Consider the following 23,448-nt stretch of genomic DNA (forward strand, 5'->3'; position numbering starts at 1 on the left):
TTTAGACCGTGAATGAACACACACATACACGCTCATGAACTAACTTCAGCATACAGTTCCACTTTGCACTTCCAAAATGAGAAAAAAAAGGCTCTGTGCCCTTTTCTTTTCCTGGGCTGATTTGCTAGTTTTTGGGATCACTTTTATTTCTCAGAAATTTTTTAATGGCAAAAAACTGACGTCCTCCACCTTAGTTTCCAGACCCAGACTGTCATTTGAAGTTGGCCAAATATCACCTTTCCGCTTTCTCTGTTCCTTGCATTCACAGGAAGTGTAGGGCTGGTACAGGACCCTTTTCCCTTCGGGATTCATGTGTCACCTCTTGAGCAAAATTAGCTACCTCCATTCCCAGGAGTATATTCCCTGTAGACATTGCATGTTGAACCCCTACAAATAGAATCTTTCCCAGCCTGGTCAGATGTTATCTCAGGCCATCTGAGGGCAATAACATATTATTTAATGCCTCCCCATCCCCACTGTTGTGGAAATATTGCAATGCCTGTCTCATTAACACTGAAAAGCTCCCCTCACTGCAGCTTGTGCCTTTTTATTCCTGTGCAAATTCAATTTGTTGATCTCTCCAAAATTTAACCTGTGGAAAAAAAAATCAAAAATTCTGAAATGTGAGTTCTCTGTATTTGCCCAATAACTTGTCACATCAATAACTTCTTCCATTTCTGCATGCAAAAGTAAAACACTGCAAATGCTGGAGATCAGAAATAAAAACAGCAAGTGCTGGAAATGCCCAGCAGCTCAGACAGCATCTATAGAGAGAGTAAATATTTCCACCTGATGACCTGATGATCTAGATGCAGGTGTTGGGGGGCATGACCTGCAAATTAACGCATGATACAAAGATGTGTGGGACTTGCTAGACGATGCTCAATTGCTTCAGGTAGATCTTAATGTTTGGGGAGATTGGACTCATGACTGGCAAATTATGTTTAATTTGGCAGCGCAGTGTTATGCATATGGGCAGGGTAAATAATTCACATTCATGAACCTTTCAGGAGAAAGCATTAAAAAAGGGTGAGGGAGAGGGACATGGGTGTTCTAGAGCATAGATTTCTGAAGGTGCATGAGCAATATCATGAAGTGATTAATAGTTAGGCAAATAAAGTGTTGGGGTGCATTCATGGGACAGTTGCTTATAAGACGAGGCATACAATTTTGCCTCGCAGAAGGTGCAACACCTGCCACTTTACTTCCCCTCTTCTCACCGTCCAAGGGCCCAAACACTCCTTTCAAGTGAAGCAGCATTTCACTTGCACTTCACTCAATTTAGTCTACTGCATTCGCTGCTCCCAATGCGGTTTCCTCTACATTGGAGAGACCAAACGCAGACTGGGTGACCGCTTTGCGGAACACCTTCGATCTGTCCGCAAGCATGACCCAGACCTTCTTGTCGCTTGCCATTTCAACACTTCACCCTGCTCTCATGCTCACATGTCCGTTCTTGGCCTGCTGCATTGTTCCAATGAAGCTCAATGCAAACTGGAGGAACAGCACCTCATCTTCCGACCAGGCACATTACAGTCTTCCAGTCTGAATATTGAGTTCAATAATTTTAGAACATGAACTCTCTCCTCCATCCCCATCCCCTTTCCGATCCCCCTTTTCCCCAATAATTTATATAGATTTTTCTTTTCCCACCTATTTCATTTTTTAAAAATGTATTTCCATCCATTGTTTTATCTCTACCTTTTAGTCTATTTCGATCCCTTCACCCCACCCCACCCCCACTAGGGCTATCTGTACCTTGCTCATCCTGCTTTCTACCCTTAATGTCACCTATTAGCATATTCCTTAGATAACATCACCACCTTCAACACCTCTTTGTCCTTTTGTCTATGACATCTTTTGGCTATCTCCACCTATCACTGGCCCTCTATCCAGTTCTACTTGTCCCAGCACCTCCCCCCCCCCAAACCAGCTTACATTTCACCCCTCTTCTATTTTTCCTTAGTTCTGTTGAAGAGTCATACCGACTTGAAACATTAACTGTGTTCCTCTCCGTAGATGCTGTCAGACCTGCTGAGGTTTGCCAGGTATTTTTATTTTTACTTTTGTTTTGGATTTCCAGTATCCGCAGGTTTTTGCTTTTAGCATACTATTTTGTCCTTGTACAAAACGTTGGTCAGACCTCACTTTGAATACTATGCCCACTTATAGTCTCCTCACATGGTGGGTGATATTAAGGCTTTGGAAAGGGGCAGTGGATGTCCACTAGACTAATTCCCAGTATAAAGCATCTTAGTTATCAAGATAGAGTTGGCACTCTACAGAGAAGTGGAAATTAGGGGTGATCTGACTGAGATTTATATGATGATGAAGGAAATAGATTGTGTTCCACTTGATAGTTTGACAATTAACTAAGTTAGTAGGACCGTGGGTCAGAATTTTAAATTGTGTAAGGCCAGATCTAGGAGGTGTCCTTTTCCCAGAGAAAAGTGGACCTTTGGAACAGGTTGGTGTCTTGTACCGCGGACACGTATTTGCTGAATTCCTTCAGGCAAGAGCTGGACCTGATTCTGGCTGAGACAGACATTATCTCTTACAGAAGGCAGGTGTTTCAGGGACTGCGAGGGCAGAATGACCTCCTGGGTTGGTTTCAGTCACATAAGGTTGTAAAGATATTTCCCAGACTGTTTTCCCACCAGATGGGCCTGTGCTTTTAATCTGTTTTCTTGCCTCTCCCAAGAAATCACAGTGTTTTAGCTGGCATGGAGGGTGTATATATTATCCATCACTAATCTTGAAATTCCAGTGTACCTCTTTAACTTATCTCATAAACAAGCTGGTTATATAAAAGCAAAATACTGCGGATGCTGTAAATCAAACAAAAACAGAAACAGAAAATGTTGGAAAAATTCAGCAGGTCTGACAGCATCTGTGGAGAGAAAGACAGAGTTAACATTTTCAGTCTGTTTGACCCTTCTTCAGAGCTAAAGAGAAGTAAAAATGTGATGACATTTCCAGCATTTTCTGTTTCTGTTTTTGTTTCTGGTTATATAAAATTTCAGTGCAGTGGTGACTTTAACCTCAATATGTTTTCCCTGAGCTGAATGTTACCTGTGGGCCATGGCCCAGTATATGACACAATTTGGGGACTTCATCCAAGGTGAGATGTGAGGCCGGCCTCCAATAATCTACCCTTCATAAACTTGAGGCCATCCAAAACTCTGCTGCCCATGTCCTTAAGTCCATTCACCCATCACCCCTATGCTCACTGGCCTTCAGTGGCTCCCAATTAAGCAAAACTGAAAATTTAATATTCTCATCCTTGTTATTGTCATGCTCCAGTACAACATGAACTTTCAGACAATACTTTTACCATTTTGGACACAGTCTATTAAAATCACGTGACATTTGACATTTTGGGCCCCAGAATGCTCTGAGTCTCAAACAAATACCTAATTAGGTATGGACATTCACAGCCAGCCAGGAGATTAACACGTCTTTTTGTTTGTGGATGGACCACCAACAACAGAGCTATAGCATTCCAGCCAACTCATCTTTCTGTTTCATTGTGGACAAAAGAAACATTGCAATTCAATGTTTGTTAAATGAATGTGCAAGGGATTCCATTGCCCCTCCATTGTATTATGATGGCTTTTCATTCTAACCAGACAGGAAGAATTTCAAAGTGTTACATGACGACATAGGTGTGTAATCAACACCCCAACTTGCTTTGGACAAAGGATTTTTGAAAGCATAAATGATATGATGAGCACAACCATGTTTTCTGTCTGCTTTTGAAGCAACAAAATCAGCTTGCAGTGACAGAGTTCCATTCAAATTCCATCAGACAGCCATCATCAACCACATAGCAAAGATAATAAATAATCAAACATTGAAAGTGGGAGGACTCTCTCTAACCTGTTCCAACTTCAAGTTCACCTGAGAACCAACCTCCTAGAAATTCAACTACAAGAAGCCTCACAACTTACTGAGAATCCTCTGCTTACAAGACCTTCACTTCAACTAAAAGCAGCAACTCATCTAAGAAACTGCAGGCTTACCAAGGAGGAGAGACTGAAACAATTATGCTTTGTAAAGTTCTGAAGAAGAGTCATATGGACTTGAAACAACTCTGCCTTTCTCTCCACAGATGCTGTCAGACCTGCCGAGCTTTTCCAGAAATTTTTGTTTATGCTTTGTAATTGTTGTTTTTCTTCATCTGCATCTAACTTTTGTGTGAGTGATTGTGTGGATGAATCGAGTGAGACATTACGTTTTTAAACCTCCAGTATGTGATAATAAATAACCTTTATTTTTAAATTCACAAAAAAAGCTTGCTGCTATAATTATTAACATTGGGACAATCACTCTGAGAATAAAAAAAACTACACACACCTCACATACAAAACACACTGATCACAGACAGTAAGAAAATACATAAGTTCTGTCTGTGACAAATTGGATGCTGCAGCCCAGGATAAAATCAATTGCAAATGAGCCAAATCTGACTTAAAAGGAATTGAAAGTACAATGGAAAATAACATAGCTAAAATTATTGAAACAAGAAACAAAAGAGATTACAGCAGTAAGCTTTGAGAGTACTAACGATAGAAAATAAGATGGCTACTTTCGATGGGAAAACATTTCTGAAAAAGGAGGACTTAACTTGGCAAAAATCAGCTTCCCTAAACATAGAACAGATAAAAGCCATAGCTAAGTGGGTAGAACATAACATATGCACTAAAGCACAGACACCTGAGGTATGAAAAGTGCTGCCTGAGCATCTTGGCCTCACTCCAGTTTTTCTACCTGTTCCAAATCTGAACATAAAACAGGCCAGGTTACTGTAGTCAAAACTCACCTGGAAGAGTGAAGGCTCAAGTTAGAGTTTCAGGCAAGGAAGGAAAAGGAAGAAGAAAAGCCCAGAAGGAAAGGAAAGAGAGAGAAGCCCAGAAGGAAGGGAATTCCAAGGAGGAATATGCTTTCCAGCCTGAAGTTTGAGAGAGTGTTACAAGTGCAAAAAGATCAGGAACTGAGACAGATTGTAGCAGCTAGGGAGAACCTGACTTTACCTAGTGATAAGTTAAATACCGTTAGCCCAGGGACAAATTTTGATTTCCTAAATTATTCCCAACTTATCCCCAAGTTTGAAGAGGAGGATGTGGAAACTTTCTTTACAACCTGTAAGATACTTGCAGCTCAGTTACTGCAGCCCAAAATAAATGTCAATCACCCAGACCCTTTAAAGTATCAATAGTTGAAACTGCAAACACTTGAAACCTCTTTATCTTGTCCCAATAAACATTGCGAAATTATACAAGAGATGAGAGAACCAGAGCTATTAATCAACCAATGTTTTCTCTGGGATTCAGGCATTTGAACAGGGTAATGGATTTCTGGGCTCTCATCCAAGAATACAAAATGAAACTTGGTTGATACATTTGAGCAAAAGTTTACCTTCCTGGCTCTAACTCTTAAAACTCAGTAACTCTTATCTCTCTATGCTATTACTGCCAGTTATAGGTTTCAGCAGCCATTTAGCGGCAAGCAAACATTTAACTGCGGAGGACAAAACGCAATTAGAGCAAAAATTAAGTGGCTGTGAAAGATTGCAGGCTAACAAAAATCTTGCAACAGCCAATAGTTAGTTTGTGATCTTGGCATGGAGCAGTTGCAGGAACTGCTTCCCTCCCTCTGTTTGACAGATGGCAAAGATATTGATGCATGAAGGGTAGGATGTTTACCTGTTTGGTATTGCAGGGCACCCTCCTCACAGGAGATCAGGCAGCCTGCCTGGCAGGGAGTGGCAGCTAGGATCATCAATATCTAAAGTGCCCATTGGACCTGCAAACAGATGCAGGAAAAAATGATACATCTTAAGAAACCTCCCACATTAAGGCCATCCAACAGGACCACATGTCTTGTGGTGTGCACTTAACACAAAAGCCAAGATTTGCTAATAATTGGACAGAAAACCTGCCTTCAGTAACTCACAACTGGGTATAAAGGATCAGCTGAGTCCAGGAAAAGTATTTTGTGTACGACTTACTCAGTCCTCATGAATCATTGCCTCTGATACTATTTGTGCATTATAAGGGGTAATAGTGTATCCTCCAACTGACTGTGAGTAACTGACACAAAATCTGCTAGTTAGGAAGATTTTTTTTTAATCAAAAGTGATAAATGTTTAAAGCGGTAGAGGCAAAATTATTCAGAATGTTGGAAGTAAGGCTATAAAACCCGGAGTAGCTGTGGATTAAGCTCAGTTCTTGATATAGATTTTTTTAAAAAAGCACAGTTGTTAGGGTTTATTTTGTTACTCTAAAGGAGTCCCATGTGAGAGCGTTGTTGGTTGCAGATCAGAGTTGAGAGTGGTGTAACTGTAGCCACCTCCACGTCGACCAAGACCTGATCCAAACAATAATTCTGAAGTACTACACTATTTCCCATTGATCCCCTTCTTAAGACTCCTTGATCCAAGGATAACATTGAAATGCAAAATCCTGACACAAGGAAGAAAAATTCCAAAATGCTTGGGTGTTTGTTACTCTCGGCCCCACTGATCATTCGCCAGCTGTTACCAGCAGAAGCCTATATCAGAAACTCAACCACTTTGTATCAGATCATTGTGTTTGTTCAGTGTTTTGTGTTGTTTTGCTTTTGACTATAAGTCTATGAGCTTTGCTTTTGGGATATCTTTTCTAGGTACTTTGCAGGAATTTTAATCAGAGCAGAACATTTCTTGGCAAAATCATCAGGGATCCAATTGTATTATTGATGGCATTTTGGAATTTAGTTCTGATGGCCACAATTAATCAGGACCATAATAGTTTCTGTTCCTCGGGATGAGATAGTGAGAAAAAATACGAGTAGATGATTGCCACATTCCTGCAGTCCAAAACCATGTGACATGGGACGATTAATGAAGGCTATAGAAAGGATTAATAGAACTCACTGAGAGAAAGTGAATCGCTGAGAAATGGGGACACAGAGAGTGGAGAGGGAATGATGGACAGAGCATCAAGAGAGGAAAATTTACAGAAAGTGTTGAAAAAGGAGGGTCATCTCTGGAGAATATAATAGATTTCGATGATAGCATGGCATTGAGTTTGCTCCTGACTAGTCACAGAGTTACATAATGTAATCTAAAAGGCAAACAATTACAGGGTAGTAACAATAAAGGCAACTATGAAATGACACTCAAAATTGACCATAAATATACTTGCCAACGATCAGGCTGCTGAATTTCACTGTTTTCTGATCATTGGTTAACTATTTCTGTCAGTAATCAGCACCAGTCCCCCTCAATCCTAGTCCAGCACTGCCTGACTCTATTGATTCCATGAACTGGTCAGATCCTTTCCTCCTTCCAGTGTGCTCCCAGCGTAATGATTGCAATTGATCCGTGGTAACTCTTGTGTATTTTCCTACTTGCAGGATACAGAGACAGCTTGTAGCAATGGAAGTATCTGGGGAGAAGGTGTGATCTGTACGCTGTGTTTAGCCATTGGGCTCAGGTAAGAGTGGGTGGGATAGTAGGATGACAATTGAAAATGCAATGAAATGAAGGGAGGAGGTAAGAAAAGGTGGGGAAGTGAAGGGAGGATTTCTCAGTCTTCCCTGGGGAGGGGGCACAGGTAAAAGAAGGAGCTTATATGAAAAATTAGGTGGGCGGGGAACACCAGCATTTTTCACCTCACTTCGCTTCTATAGTACTCCAGGTACTGACTTGGAGCAGCACCCAATTCTGCGCCCAGTCCCACACAGATTGCAGCATCTGATAAGGAGTAAGCAGCAAGAAGGTGGAGCAAGGTTAAAGGTTCACACCTTTTAACTTGCAGGTACCTTAAACCAGCTATTGGGATGGAGGCTTCTGAAACCCTACAGTCAGTAACCATTAGATAGGCCCCTCAGACCTGCAGCAACGCTTGGAACATTCCTTCCTGATGTCAGGTGCATGTCCATACTAAGGAGCAGGCTTATCTGAATGGCCTGCACCCAGAAATAGAGTGGCTTCAGGTTAGGAGGAGACACTTCAGGTGTGTTCTGTTTGACTTGTGCCAAAATGGAAGGAAGGATGAGGAGTGGAAAATTGGCCCTCTGAAATCCTGTATTATTTTAGTTAAGTCAAAATACCCAGTCTGCTGTTGCAGCTCTTAAGAATGAATTGTATTAAAAGCATGTGTGGGTCAACAAAAAGGTCAAAAAAATTATTTTTAGATATTGAGCCAAAGACTGCACATAAAAGCCAATTTTCAGGAACCAGTATGTGTTTTTTTGATCCAGTAAATGATATTCAGTTAAACAGTGCTGGCTGGCATAGGATCAAGCAGCAACACTTGGAAACAAAGGAGGAATGATTCAACTCTTAGGGTCTGATGCTGGTCTTTGTTTTTTAGTGGGGCTCTATGCAAACTAACCTGGCAGAGATTTCCCCTGTGAAACAAGACTGTAATCCCATAAGTTGATAATGGGGGAATTCTGAAGAAACTTCTTTACTCAAAGGACAGAATTTTCCGGTTGGTATGTGGGGGCAGGCCCCCCACGCCAACGCGTAACATAACACATGGTGACGTCGGGCGAGTGTTCCGACGTTACCGGGCGCCATCCCAATATTCCATTGGGCAAACGTGCGATGATCTCCGATGCGGACCTGCCATTAATTAACGGGCCACTTAAGGCTCTTGAGGCACCAATTGATGGCGATTTTTCGGGGCGGTGCAATCTTCAGGTCGTCACACGGGCACAGCGGGCAGGCGGGTAGGATGCATTTGTATAAACTTCATCCACGGGCAGGATAAGGGGGCTCAGTGGGGTCGTGAGTGTGGTCTTTCAAGTATTGATTTTTCAAAGTTACTGACAATTGCCTGTGTGATCTGCAATACTTCAAAATGCGTAGCAGCTGCTTGCACTGGACTCACAACCTTCAGGTCAGCATTCTGCAGTGAAGAATCTTTTTTGGACCTGCAGGTTTCAGGAAGCCTTCCCTTACCCTGGAATGGGAGCTGAACTGTCCACTGGAGGCACCTCCTCTGAGGAGGAAGGGAGGGCTAGAAGGAGGAGGAGGCCAGGAGTGCACATTCAGCCCCCAGGGGAGCCACCTTTGGAAGGACAGACTCAGGCACAAGGGGCACAGGGCCAAGAGGTAGTCCAAGATGGAAGGGGCCGTAGAAGACGCCACTATCCTGCTGCCAGGGTATACAGGCGGTGAAGCAGCTACCTCAATATATCTGAGGTGCAGTGCCAAAGGAGGCTCCATCTCTCAAGGGAGACTGTCAACTATATCTGTCATACGATAGGGCCAGAGATCTCTGCTAAGTGTGTGGGTGGACACCCCATGCCAGTGACCCTGAAGCTCACAGCTGCCCTCAACTTCTATGCCTCTGGCTCCTTCCAGGGCTCAGTGCGTGATCTTTGTGGTGCCTCCCAATCAGCTCCCACACTTCTGGCAAGCAGGTCACAGACACTCTGTTCAGGGATGCATTGACCTTCATCCACTACCGTTGGGACCAGGCAAGCCAGACACAGCAAGCCAGAGGATTCGCAGCCATCGCTGGCTTCCCCCGTGTCCAGGGTACAGTAGACTGCACACACGTGGCCATCAAGGTGCCAGCAGGTGAGCCCGGTGCCTTGGTCAACAGGAAGGGCTTCCACGCCATGAATGTGCAGATTGTGTGTGATCACAGGATGCACATTCTACAAGTCTGTGCAAGGTACCCAGGCAGCTCCCACAACGCCTACATCCTCGGACACTCCCAGGTGCTGGGACTGTTCAGTGCTCCGGCTCGGCTTGATGGATGGCTGCTACGTGACAAGGGCTATCCCTCAGAACGTGGCTTATAACACCTCTCCGCCATCCAAGAACAGAAGCTGAGAGGTAGTATAATAGGAGCCACGGCACCACAAGGGCTGTGGTGGAGAGAGCCATCAGTCTTCTCAAAATGTGCTTCCGATGCTTGGACCATTCAGTGGGTGCACTCCAGAGGCCCCCAGGTCGTGTGTCAGTGATAGTGATTGCATGCTGCACTCTCCACAATCTTGTGCTGGAAAGGGGGGAAGCAGTGGACAAAGAAGATGTAGATGCCGTGGCTGTGGCTACACACGATGAGTCCAGCAGTGAGTCCGAGGATGAGCATGCACAGGGAAATGCTGAGGGGATAGACGCTGACCAGGGCATACTCCAGGGAGACAGGGACACACGGGAGGCTTTAATCCAATGAACCTTCAGCTAGCCCACCACATATGGACCTCCAGGACAAGCCTAGGCTGCAGACTCTATACTCGATACCTGAGTACAAAATCTGCCTGGATAGGAGCATTAAATAAAACTGAATATCCCACATATCACTTATAATATTATTGGTAACCATCCACCTGCAGAAGAAAAGAGGCACCCTCAGCCATGGTGATATGTCTGAATTTAATATTATAACAAAAGGAAGTTAAGAGAACAAAATGACAAAGGTGTTAAAAATCACACCAACTCATAAAGATCTCATTGTGAGCCAACACAAAAGCACTAGTGATAAACCCATGGTGTGACTAAGGTGCCTTATGTTTACGTTTTTGGTTGCTATGTCTTGGCGCTGCCCCCTCGCTGGGAGTGGCATCTGAGACAGCCTGCTGACTCTGCTGCCCTGTTGGCCTCGATGACCTTGGCAGCCGTCCTCTGGCCCATAGATCTTGTGTTGGCCTCGCCTGGGAGGGAGCTGCCAGTTCCACAGCTGGCATCTCCCCAGTTGTCACAACCTCACCGGATGCAACGGTCACTGGCAGAGTGGCGGAGGAGCTGCCACCCTCATCTGGAGCACCCTGAGAGGAGCCCGCAGAGACGACAGGCAGCTGCTGCACCGATGTGAGGTCAGTTCAGAACTCCCTGCTCACCATAGATGGATGGGCACCAAGCTGGGAAACCTGGGGCCCAGACCATCTCCCACACTGGCAATGACCAGCTGAGGTCAATGCTGACGTGAGGGCTTGCTGGTCAGAGCGCATCCCCAGGAAGCCCTGATTGGTCTCCTTGAGGAGCATCTCCACAAGAGTCACCACTCTCTCCATGGAGGATGCATAACGTCAGCCATGAGGCTCATTGCATCGGCGATGGTCCACGTAGACTCCTCCACCACAGACACCAAGCCAAGCATAGACTCATGTATCTCGACCAGATGCTCCCACACGCCCGGCCACATTTCCTGCATTTGCTGTGTCACGGATGACTCCAGAGGCACATCATCAGGCACCGACTAAGCATATGCCTGATCCCCTAAATTCCTCCGACTTCTGGCGCCATGGGCACACTCTGTCTCTGCCAGCTCCCCCAGTGACTGTGAAGTACCCTCACTGCTGTGCCCCGGGACACTAGCCGATGTTCTAATTCCAACTGAGGTGCTAATATCTGCGCTGGTGCCTGCCTGGCAGAGATGGTGTGATGCTGGTGAGTCCAAGACTTCAGGGAACCTCAGGTGTGAGAGGGGGTCTTTGCTGCTCCTCCTCTCGGCCCTGCTCCGCTAATGCTGAAAGGAAGAACAAGGACATTTGATTAGTTAACGTAGAGACAATGTCAATGTGCATCCTTGTCCCACAGATCATTATGTGCTCATCATTCCATAAGCAATGGTCAAGTCATGTTGCAAACTTCGATCACTGAACATTCAGCACTGCCATGGCTGTTGGGAGAAATACATACATCACAAAGGAGGATACAAATAACATACCAGAAATGTTGGGGAACACAGGGTTTAGTGAGAGGGAAGAACTGAAAGAAATCAGTATCAGTAGGGAAATGGTGTTGGGGAAATTGATGGGATTGAAGGCTGGTAAATTCCTGGACCTGATAATCTACATCCCAGAGTACTTAAGGAACTGGCCCCAGAAATAGTGGATGTATTGGTCGTCATCTTCTGAGATTCTATATATTCTGGAACAATTCCTACAGATTGGAGAGTAGCTAATGTAACCCCACTACTTAAAAAGAGAGAAAGAGAGAGAAAACAGGGAATTATAGACCAGTCAGCCTGATGTCACTAGTGGGGAAAATTCTAGAGTCCATTATAAAAGATTTAATAGCTGAGCACTTGGAAAACAGTGGCAGAATTGGACAAAGTAATCATGGATTCATAAAAGGGAAATCATGCTTGACAAATCCACTGGACTTTTTCGAAGATGTAATTAGTAGAGTTCATGAGGGGGAGCCAGTGGATGTGGTTTATTTGGACTTTCAGAAGGCTTTCGACAAAGTCCCACATAAGAGATTAGAGTGTAAAATTAAAGCACATGGGATTGGGGGTAGTGTATTGAGATGGATAGAAAACTGGTTGGCAGACAGGAAACAAAGAGTAGGAATAAACAGGTATTTTTCCGAATGACAGGCAGTGACTTGTGGGGTACCACAGGGATCGGTGCTGGGACCCCAGCTATTCACAATATATATTAACAATTTAGATGAGGGAGTTAAATGTAATATCTCCAATGCAGATGACACAAAGCTGGATGGGAGGGTGAGCTGTGAGGAGGATGCAGAGATGCTTCAGTGTGATTTGGACAAGCTGAGTGAGTGGGCAAATGCATGGCAGATGCAGTATAATGTAGATAAATGTGAGATTATCCGCTTTGGTAGCAATAACAGTAAGGCAGGTTATTATCTGAATGGCTATAAATTGAGAGAGGGGAATGTGCAATCAGACCTGGGTGTCCTTGTACACCAGTCGCTGAAGGTAAGCATGCAGGAGCAGCAGGCAGGAAAGAAGGCAAATGGTATGTTGGCCTTCATAGTGAGAGGATTCGAGTACAGGAGCAGGGATGTCTTGCCGCAATTATACAGGGCCTTGGTGAGACCATACTTGGAATATTTTGTGCAGTTTGGTCCACTTATCTGAGGAAGGATGTTCTTGCTATAGAGGGCGTGCAGTGAAGGATTACCAGACTGATTCCTGGGATGGCAGGACTGACATTTGAGGAGAGTTTGAGTCAGTTAGGATTATATTCGCCGGAGTTCAGAAGAATGAAGGGGGATCTCATGGAAACCTATAAAATTCTAACAGGACTAGACAGGGTGGATGCAGGAAGGATGTTCCTGATGGTGGGGGAGTGCAGAACCAGTCTGAGGATATGGGGTAGACCATTTAGGACTGAGATGAGGAGAAATTTCTTCACCTTAAGAGTGGTGAGCCTATGGAATTCGCTACCACAGAAAGTAGTTGAGGCCAAAACATTGTATGTTTTCAAGAAGGAGTTACATATAGCTCTTGGAGCGAAAAGGACCAAAGGATATGGGGAGAAAGCAGGAGCAGGCTATTGAGTTGGATGATCAGCCATGATCATAATGAATGGCGGAGGAGGCTTGAAGGGCCGAATGGCCTGCTCCTGCTCCCATATTCTATGTCTCTATGAGAACAATGGTGACCTTAATGCTGGGCAAACATACCTGCCCGTGGCACTCCAGCCTCACCACACCGGTGGACCTGGGTGCATGGCGCCACTCCAGATCTATTTCCTCCTGCTCAAACCCGCTAACACCGCCACCTGGGCCGGCCCTCCACCAGTCCTCACCTGCTCGGCAACTTTATGTGCATTCTTCTCCTCAAAAGGAGAGAAGAGCATTGATTAGTTCTACTTGTACCTGGATTCTCTTCGCGGACGGCCCACCCCAACCAGAGTGGGACATTGCAGGACTCCAGTGTCTCCTCACCCCGCTGCTGCCGAACACTCACACAAGATGCTAGGCCTGTTCCCCAACCACCCCCCCCCAACCCCCTTGGCCAAATGCTGCCTACATCACATTTGGCACCACACAGTCTAACCTTCCATAAGAAGGAGTGCAAGCACGTTGAGCACAGAGGGCAGCAGATTGGTCGGTGCCACACCACCTTGAAGCTCTTAATTGACCCGCCCGAGTAAAATGGCGGCATGGACCCACTCCGCCCGCCCGCTAGACAGAAAATTCTGCCCAAAGAGTGGTGAGAATGTTGAACTCGCTACACAGAGAGTGGTTGAAGTGAATAATATAGATGGATTTAAGGGGAAAGCAGACAAGCTTTTGAGGGAGAAGGGAATAGATGATTACACTGGTAGATTTTGATGAGGAAAGATGGGTGGAGGCTTGAGTGGATCATAAAAACTGTCATAGGTGGTTGGACAAAAGGCCTGTATCTGTGCCGTATAACCTATGTAATGTTGAAAGCTAGCGCGGACAAAACCTCCCCGCCAATCCCCCTGTCCCCATTTTCTTTCACTGTGGCTGATGATCTGAGTCGGAGATGGACCAATTATCAACCGACTTCCACCCACTTTCCAAGTGCAAACACAGATGTTGTGAGTCTGATCCAGTTCTGGATCGGGTTTAGTCTGAACACTTATTCAGTTTCTGTGCATTTTGAAAAATACAGGATTTCCTAACTAATATGAGAACCAAGTAATTCAAAAAATTAAAAATATAAGAACTATCAAAATTGTAGAGCCACCTGAAATCAACAATAACTTGAATTTACATATCACCTTTTACTTAGTTAAATATCCTGAGTCCCTTCACTGTACTCAGCCAAAGATTGACACCGAGCCAAGAACTAGGACAGGTAAAAATATTAAAATTTGTAAGAGACAAAGTGGTTGAAATCTCATAATGTGACAATAATGAACAAAGTTCCTCCGTCTGGTATTTTAATGAAAGTTTTATTCTGTTTGAAATAATCTCATACATTGTGATTTCAATCATAAAGAGATATTTTAAACTGAAGTTAGGAATGCCTGTCAATCACTAATTTTATCACTGGGAATATTACTTTGACTATTTATCTATGTGAGAAAACCAGTATTGTTGACGGATTTAAGCTTAAAGGACAGGCAAGCTCCTGCAGTTCATATAAGTTGTTGCACAGCAATTACTGTGGCACTGAGGGTCTAGCAGATAAACAGCTTAAGGTCATGTGACTGTGGGCTGCCTTGATATATTTTGACTGACATGTCACAACATAGCCTGATGTATAATTTCAGAAACAACCCACATGCTGCTTTTTTCCTCTTCCTTAATGTGTCACAGTCTGGATTCAGCGTGTCAGTCTCCCTCTCTCTGTGTTAACAAGTGTTTCTGACTTAGCCTGAAGAGACCCACTGAGCAAAATACACAAAACTGTTTCATTCCAATAATTGCTCTTATCACTGAGATCTAGTTTCAGTTGAAAACATTTTGTCTCTTAGTTCTTTCAGACATTTGAAGAACCAGACCTTGTGCAACAAAAATGAAACTGACAAACGTACTTTTGTCTAGCTTATTGATTGGTCAGATAAATGTCAGCCAATCACAGCCAGGACATTCTTTGGACCGGATAGAAAGCTTGTTTCTAATTGGACATTCATTATTATACAATACTGTTTGGTGAGTGCTCCTTTGTAATTTCCTATTCTGTTCCTCCCAACGATGCAAATATGGCATTCAATATGCCTTCTTCCTGCTTCACTTTGTTGAAATCAATGCTGCTTCTACAGTCTGGTACTTGAACCCATTCTTTAAACCTTCAAAACTGCAGAATTGTTTCTCTCTCTCTCTCTCTCCGTCCTCCTTCAACATATCTTACGCGTTGTCTTTTACTCTTCTCAGCTTCCTGTACTGAGGGCCTTGGCTCTCCTTGGCTTCTCAATACCAAAAAGATGTTTTCGCTTTTTACGAAGATTTCCCTACAGGTTGCTGATACACGTGCAATACGTGTCATATCGAGTGAAAAGCTCTCAGATCACTGCCTCTTATTTGCAGTCAGACCTGTGCCTGACTCAGAAAAAGGAAATGAGACTGTTGAAAGGGTATAGAGGGAACCATTATTAAGCCCAGGTGCTTTATGATTCAATGTTCTGGAAGCACTTATACCAAGCTCACAGAATTCCAGGGATGTTTCAGTACTTGTTTATCTTCCACGGAAAAAGAAATCTCAATTTGCAATAAATTCGGAAGAAGTGTGATTTAGCCTGGTTTGTGTCAAAGTCACTGTTAATTATTTTGCTTCAACACTGAGGACTTCTCAAGCATTATCAAAATAACATGAAAAATTATAGAATAAATCTGCATTCCTCACCACCCCCACTTTCTTCTTTTCTTCCTGTCCTGAAGGCACTAAATCTTGCTAAGTTATGGTTCCACAAGTGCTGACAATGCTCTGAAACCTCACCCAAGTGACTGAACTTCATGTGTGAAATTTGATATTGAGTGTTGGGAGAAAGAAATCACAACTGAGCCCAACTCTACCCTTAACAAGAGGCTCGACATACACAATATCCCATAGGGATCACACCATCAGCAGTACAAACTCAGGTTGATTAATCTCCTGCCTTCTGTCATTGACAGCGAGGCTAATATTATCAGCCCAATGAATTCAAATAACATGGCATAAATGGGGATTAAACCTTGGGTTTTGCTACTTTGTATGGCTCAGGGTCACAACATGCATTTGTTATTGCCGAAGGGAGGAGTGAAGGGTGTTGCGGAGACGCAAATGCATTATGCATTAGCATAAAAGGGCATCTGGCAGGTTGCTGTAATCACACTGATCATCGTTGACTCTGTCCATAGTCTGACTCTCCCTGGCTGTTCCTCCATCTTCTGAGCTATATTCGCTGTATCTTCTGTGCTCTGACTACCTGTGCCATCTGATTTATTCCCTGTTCCATTTCTGCTGTGTTTTTTCTGCCACTGATTATGAAGTGGAGGGAGATGGGGTAATTAAAACTTAGAAGAGTAGAGGTGCAAGCTAGAAGTAGATCTCTTGGATATTGAGGAACCATCAGTTACTGAGGTGGCTGTCTTGGGTGGCTCAATGGTGACTGTAGACCTGGCCAGCTGAGAGGGAATATTCACAGCAGGAGTTGGGCTGGAGGAGCAAGCACACAACTTGAGATAAAATGGGATTCATTTTCTAAAGCCTGAATGATCGCACTAATAAAAAAAATGATAACAAGTAGCCAGCGTTGCTGTTATTCAATATCATTTCCAGAACTGATTGTAGCAATTTGTTTCAGTCAATGGTGCAGTTATATCTGGGCTGTACTTTCATTCTAAATGTTTAGTTCCACGGCTGCCCTGCTGAGTTTCTCTTTACTAGTTGGAGAATAAGCCAAGAACTGGAACATCAGGAAATAGAAACCAAAAATGTAATTCCAACAGCAATGCAACTCATCAGCCCCAGCACATCCTCCTGTGTCCAATACATAAAGTCAAAGCATTCCAAACCGAAGTCTCCAGAGTGATTGGTGTACGGGCCAGTTATAGACAAATGTACAAAACTGACAGGCAGGAAAAGACCAGCTGGATCATCGCGCCTACCTCATACCATGATGGCTGGAGCACCACAACTAAATACTTCTTCCCCCCCATCCCCCACCACCACCTCCTCTCCAACCCCCAGCAGCCATATAACCATGTAACCTCCTGGGGAGGCAAAAAACTCTGGAAAATTCCATAGGCAATCAAAATAAGTCCATGAGATAACATGGGCCAAATGCTATTCATAAAGAGACATGCCTGCTATATGATGTGATCTATGTCCCAGTCAGGAACCACTCTGGCTCCTCATTGAAGGCAAAAGGTTCCCTCTTATGTTTAAGCAATTCATTGAAGTGTGCAATTTATAAAGACTGTTAAACGTGATATTTTCTTTTATTGAATGAAGTGTTAATTATTCCTATTTCACCTGTTAAACTAGACCAAAATTAAAATGATGGGTGAGCATAATTTTTATGGCTTGGATTTGTTTACTACAAATCCATTATAGAAGCAAAAGAGTGTAAGTCAATCAGAAAATAATGATTACAGTGCTGCTCAGGCAGTGTTGAATGCTCGATGCTGTCTGGAAGAGGTGGCATAGCTGACAGCTTTCATGATAAGAGCTTTGGAGGAAAATCTTTGCTACAATCTCACTTGGAATTGGGAGTGATGAGGATTTCTCTCCATCTGCCACATTGGTATCACCGCTGGTCACTTCCTCCCTTCCTGGTCATGTGCAAAGTTTCCTTCTTACTCCCTCCCAGTGGAAGGACAATGCCTTGTAGAGCAACATTCTCTCCTCCCAAGTTACGTCCAGCCCATTTGTCATGTCTGGCAAGAGATTGCAGGTAGGCTCAATGCTACCTATTGTAGTTGAAAGCAAATGGATGAGAAAGTGGCACACATTAAGTAATTTGGCAAGGTAAGACTAATAAACGAGCACCATCTGCCTATTAACATGTTCCAATTTTACTGCTTGCCAAGTTTCCATACAACTACAGAATCACAGAATTGTTATGGTGTAGAAGGAGGCCATTTGGCCCATCGGGTCTGCACCGGCTCTCTGAGCATTTTAATTTAGTGTCAATGTCCTGCATTTTCCCCATAACCCTGCACATTGTTTCTATTTAAATCATCATCCAATGACCTTCTGAATGCCTCAATTGAACCTGCCTCCATCACACTTCCAGGCAGTGCATTCCAAACCCGAACTACTCGCTGTGTGATAAAGTTTTTCTCACCTCTTTCATTGCATTTCATGTGTATCCATAGTTCAATCAAGGTGTAATGTGCAATAGAAACCTTGCCTCGTTCATATGTAAGGGCTTTAGAATGGACAAATGGCAGCCATCAATGACTCCCTACACTTGTGAAATACATCAGCACATTGATATTTGATGGGCATTTCATTGTTTTCAGTGGGAAATTATATAAAAATGCTGGCCATGCTGACTGATGGACAACACAGTATCTGATATTGCAGTACTAGCCAGGAAGTGAGCCACAGAAAAGGAAGGGCTTGTATTTATATAATGCCTGTCCTGGCTTCAGGACACCCTGAGTGCTTTACAGCCAATGAAGACATTTTGAAGTAACCATTGTTGTAATGTAGGGAAATGCAGTAGCCAGTTCACACATCGCAACGTTTCACAAACAGCAATGAAATAAATAAATAGGTGTTGGCTGAGGGATAATTGTTGGCCAGGACACACAGAAAACTGCCCTGCTCTTCAAACAGAGTCATAGGATTTTTAACTTCAACCTGAGCAGGTACACAAAGCCTCAATTTATCATCTAATCTGAAAAATAACATTTCTGCCAAAGCAAAACTCCCTTAGTGCTACACAGAACATCAGTCTATATTTTGTGCTCAAGGCCAGGATTTTCCAGTCGTCGGGTGTGCTCGGCGGGAGCGGGTAAGGGTGGTTGTGGAGACGACTGTAGCCCGCGATCGTCTCCGCATCGCGATTTCACGCAGGTGAGCCAATTTAGGCCCACCCTGCGTGGATCGCAAGTGGTAACACTGTGTGCAGGTGGGGGGAGGATGGAGAGTCAGGTTAGTGCTCTTTCACGCATCCCCACAGAAAGGCACTCCAATTTTCCTGAGGCACGGATCTGCCTCAGGGAGATTGAAGCGCTTTTTAAAAAAATAAATAAGGACATAAAAAACTTAATGAAGCATGTCCCCTATGTCACTGTGTCACATGAGATGGGACATGTTTTTATTTTCAAAATAAAGTTTTTATTTCATCAGTATTAACTTTAGGAAACCTTATCCCACCCGTGGATGTATCTGTATTCTCCACTATTGAAGGAACAACAGATGTGTCTGTACTAGGTTGAGTTCTCTCAACAGGAAATGCTGACCTGTTCACAAACACTGGTGGAATCATTTCTTGGTGCATAGTTTCTCTCTTCCTTCCCACATCTCTCCATATGACTTGGCCTTCCACCTCCATGTAGTAAGATAGAGGTCCAGTCACTTCACTTACTTCACCCGGTAATCACTTTGGTCCTTCTCCGAAGTTCTTCACATATACCGTTTCTCCCACAATAAATTTCTTCTTGTGACTATGCCAGTCATGTATAGTTTTCTGACTTCCCTGCCTCCTTTCCACCTTCCGCCCTAAATTTGACATTATTATGCTCAATCTCGTCCTGAGAAGGCATTTCATCAATAATTCCGTAGGTGTGACACTTGTTGTGTGAGAGGTAGTCATATAATGGAAAAGAAAGCCTGTTAACTTGATTATTAAGAAACCTCCTGTTAATTTCTTCATGCCAGCCTTGACTGTTTGAACTGCCCTTTCGGCCAGTCTATTTGAGGAAGGTTGGTACAGTGAAGTTTCTACATGAGTGATACCAGTAAGGCTGTTAAATTGTTGAAACTCAGCACTCGTAAATGCTATGCCGTTATCAGAAATGACAACTTCTGGTAGTCCGTTAATGGCAAAACTTTGGCGTAACTTTTCAGTTGGAGCAGAAGATGTGGGCAATTTCACCTCATATATGTCCATCCATTTTGAGTGGGCATCAACAATGAGCAGAAACATTGTTCCCATAATAAGTACAACATAGTCATTGTGTAATCGTACCCATGGTCTTCCTGGCCATTCCCAAGGGTGTAATGGATCTGTTGAAGGTAGCTTTTGCAGTTGCTGACAGTGCACACAATTCTTCACCTAACTCTCTATTTCACCATCCATCCCAAGCCACCATAGATTGCATGCTCTGATGTTCATTTGGGATATTCCTGGATGTGCGCTGTGTAGTTCAATTAGCAATGGCTCTCTACCCTTTGGAGAAACTATCACTTGTGCTCTCCACAATAAGATACCATCCTGGCTGGTTATTTCATGCCTTCCGTTAAAGTATGGTTTCATTTCGTCAAATACAGGTTCTTGTGATCAACAATGAAGCACTTGTTCTCGTACTTGTGATAGGACTGGGTCCTTACTTGTCCAGTCTCTGATCTGTCGAGCACATAGTGGTGATGAATCTAAGAAATATAACAACAAAATAAGTTCTTGTGGAACTGGGGCTTCCACATCCTTTTCTTGTAAAGGCAAATGGCTAAGTGAATCTGCCTGTGTATGAAAGTATACATGTATGCTACCAGAATTAAAGCCTTATTTGTGTTTCTGTGTCTTCTTTCTAGGTGCCTTCTTCTTTCTAGCTCTCATTTTAGTCTCAGCCTTGTTTTCGCTTTCAATATTGGCCCGACTAATCTCGTATGTAAGCTTGACTTGAGTGAACTCAGTGGTTGAGTCTCTCAGAATTTCCTCACCTTTCTGCTTCTTAGAAAATTCAGCAACTTTTGCCTTCAAAATCTCTTTGGCTTCACGTAGCTGATTCTTCAGCTCTTCCATATCTTTTTTGTATTTGTTTGCTGCCTCCTGGAAAATAAAGTATTGTTGTGTCTTCTCTGCCAACTCATCCTTCATTTTGTTCAGAAAGGTGCTGAATTCTTTCTGTTTTTCTTCGTACTTTTCCAGAGGTACAAACTTTGACCTGAGGGAGTCTTGCAGTGTGTGAAGGTCTTTCAACGGGTTTTCTTTTTCCTTTCAGAGGTTGCTCACCTTGTCTCAAACTCTGTCCTTAAGCATGGTCTTTTTGAGTTCCCGCTGCTGTTCTTCCATGTTTTGGCGCAAGATAGCCTGCAGTTCTTCAGGTTGTTGAGCCTTTACACACTCCTTTTCCAAAGCAGAAACGCTACCTGCTTCCTTTTGGAATCTTACTGGTCCCTCGAGGTTGATTTCCCTTAGCCAGTTTCACCCTAGGAGGCTTGGTCCTCTGCTTCTCAATATCAACACTGGTAGCTTTACCGATTGGCTCCCATAATGAATAGTTACTTTACTTAAGCCTTTGACTTGGATGTTTTCACCTGTGTATGTTTTTAATTGGGCAGTTGTTTCTTCCAAATTTTATTGATGTTCCCCATTACTCAGATATTTGAAGGTATGTTTCCCAGTTACTATAGTGGAAGCTCCTGTGTCCGCTTCCATTCAAACAGGTCTACCATTCACTTTCACTGTTACATGGATTGGTTCTGTTCTTCCAACCTTCAAGTTATACAACGAATAAATATCTGAAACTGTTGCTTCAGCCTCTTCTACACTGCAGATCTCACTGGTTTTTTCTTTTGTTTAAAAATCTGCTTGACTCTTTCCTTACACTGTCTCAAATTGTGACTGTTTTAATGGCAATAAAAACATTCTATTTTTTTAAGGTGCCAATTGTTAAAAGATCGTTTGTATCCACCTCTATTGATATTACTCCTTCTTTTCACTGCCGAGTCGTTTTTTCTCATTTTCCTGCTACCAAGGGCCGTTTCCCGCCTCTCTGTAGAGTCTTGCATTTTTGCGCCCTTTTTGGCTGGGGCTTCCCACCCAAAGTAGAGGTCAGCGCCATTTTGTGCATAGCTTTCGAAATCTCTAACTGCACTTTCCATTGCCAGTGCAATCTTTAGCACCTTCTTAAAATCCAAACTTGTTTCAGATAACAGTCGTTTCTGAATCATGTCCTCATCCACACGGCCCAGTGAACGATCTCTAAGCATATCATTTAAGGATGTACCAAACTCTCAATGCTCTGTTAATTGCTTCAAGCTTTCCACAGTGGGAAAAGTGGTAGATGGCCCCTCCGCTTGGAGCTCAATTCAGCCATTTACACTGAGGGCCAACTGAGGGCCTCTTCCCTGCTCTTCTGGCAGCTTCTTATCTCCCTTGAACTGAATGGCTTGCTAGGCCACTTCTGAAGGCAGTTAAGAGTCAACTACTTTGCTGTGTAGGCCAGTCAGGATAAGGATGGCAGATTTCCTCCCCCAGAGGACATTAGTGAACCAGATGGGTTTTACAACAATCAGTAATAGTTGTCTTGGTCTCCATTATTTAGACTAACTTTATATTCCAGATTTTATTAATTGAATTCACATTCCACCAGCTGCCATGGTGGGTTTTGAATCTGTGCTCCCAGGATATTAGCTTGGGCCTCTGGATTACAAGTCCATTACCACTATGCCACTGTCTCCCCTGCAAGGGTACCCGCCATCATGTTGGGTGACTGACAGGTACACCCTGGCGGTCTGCCAGTGGGTTCCAGGGGTAGGTTCCCTCCTATTTGGGCACTCTTTGGAGCATAAAGGGGTCTCCTGGCAGCAATAGCCATCCCCATGACATCAATGCCACCTGCCCTTGGTTACCTACCCACCTCCTCATCGATGCCTGCTGACTGGCCTCAGCGCCCCCAGACCCCACTTATTTGGTTGTGAGGTCACATATCCATTGCTGTGTCCTCTTCCTCCAGGTGGACCCCTAGCAGTAGCCACTTGTCTCTGAGGAGCAGTTGAGGCTATTGACCTGCTGCTCTCTAATTGGACCACCAGCTTTTGGGGCTGGGCTGTTATCCTTAATAGGGCAGCAGGCCTAGCAGCAGCCATTTAATTTGCTGCTGCCTATAAGATGCAGCCCCAAGTTGCACTGCCTGCCGAAGAGTGGTTGCTCTCCCACCTACCACCACTTCCGCTTTCGGATCCTGCTGCCTCCGAGTAATCCCGGCCCAAGTCTGGATGTGACAAATGATAGGAATCAGGAATTGGACTGAGTTAGGAACAAGACAGTTCGTAGTACGATGGTAGATGTAGGCACTCTCTGCTATGCTGAGAATATGGAGACAGAAACTCAGCTCAGGATCGAGAGCAATACAAAATGGTTCAGGCTGAGACAGGGGCAAGGAGAGGAATG

Source organism: Carcharodon carcharias, chromosome 14, assembly GCF_017639515.1.
Source record: "Carcharodon carcharias isolate sCarCar2 chromosome 14, sCarCar2.pri, whole genome shotgun sequence".
In the NCBI taxonomy this organism is placed as follows: Eukaryota; Metazoa; Chordata; class Chondrichthyes; order Lamniformes; family Lamnidae; genus Carcharodon; species Carcharodon carcharias.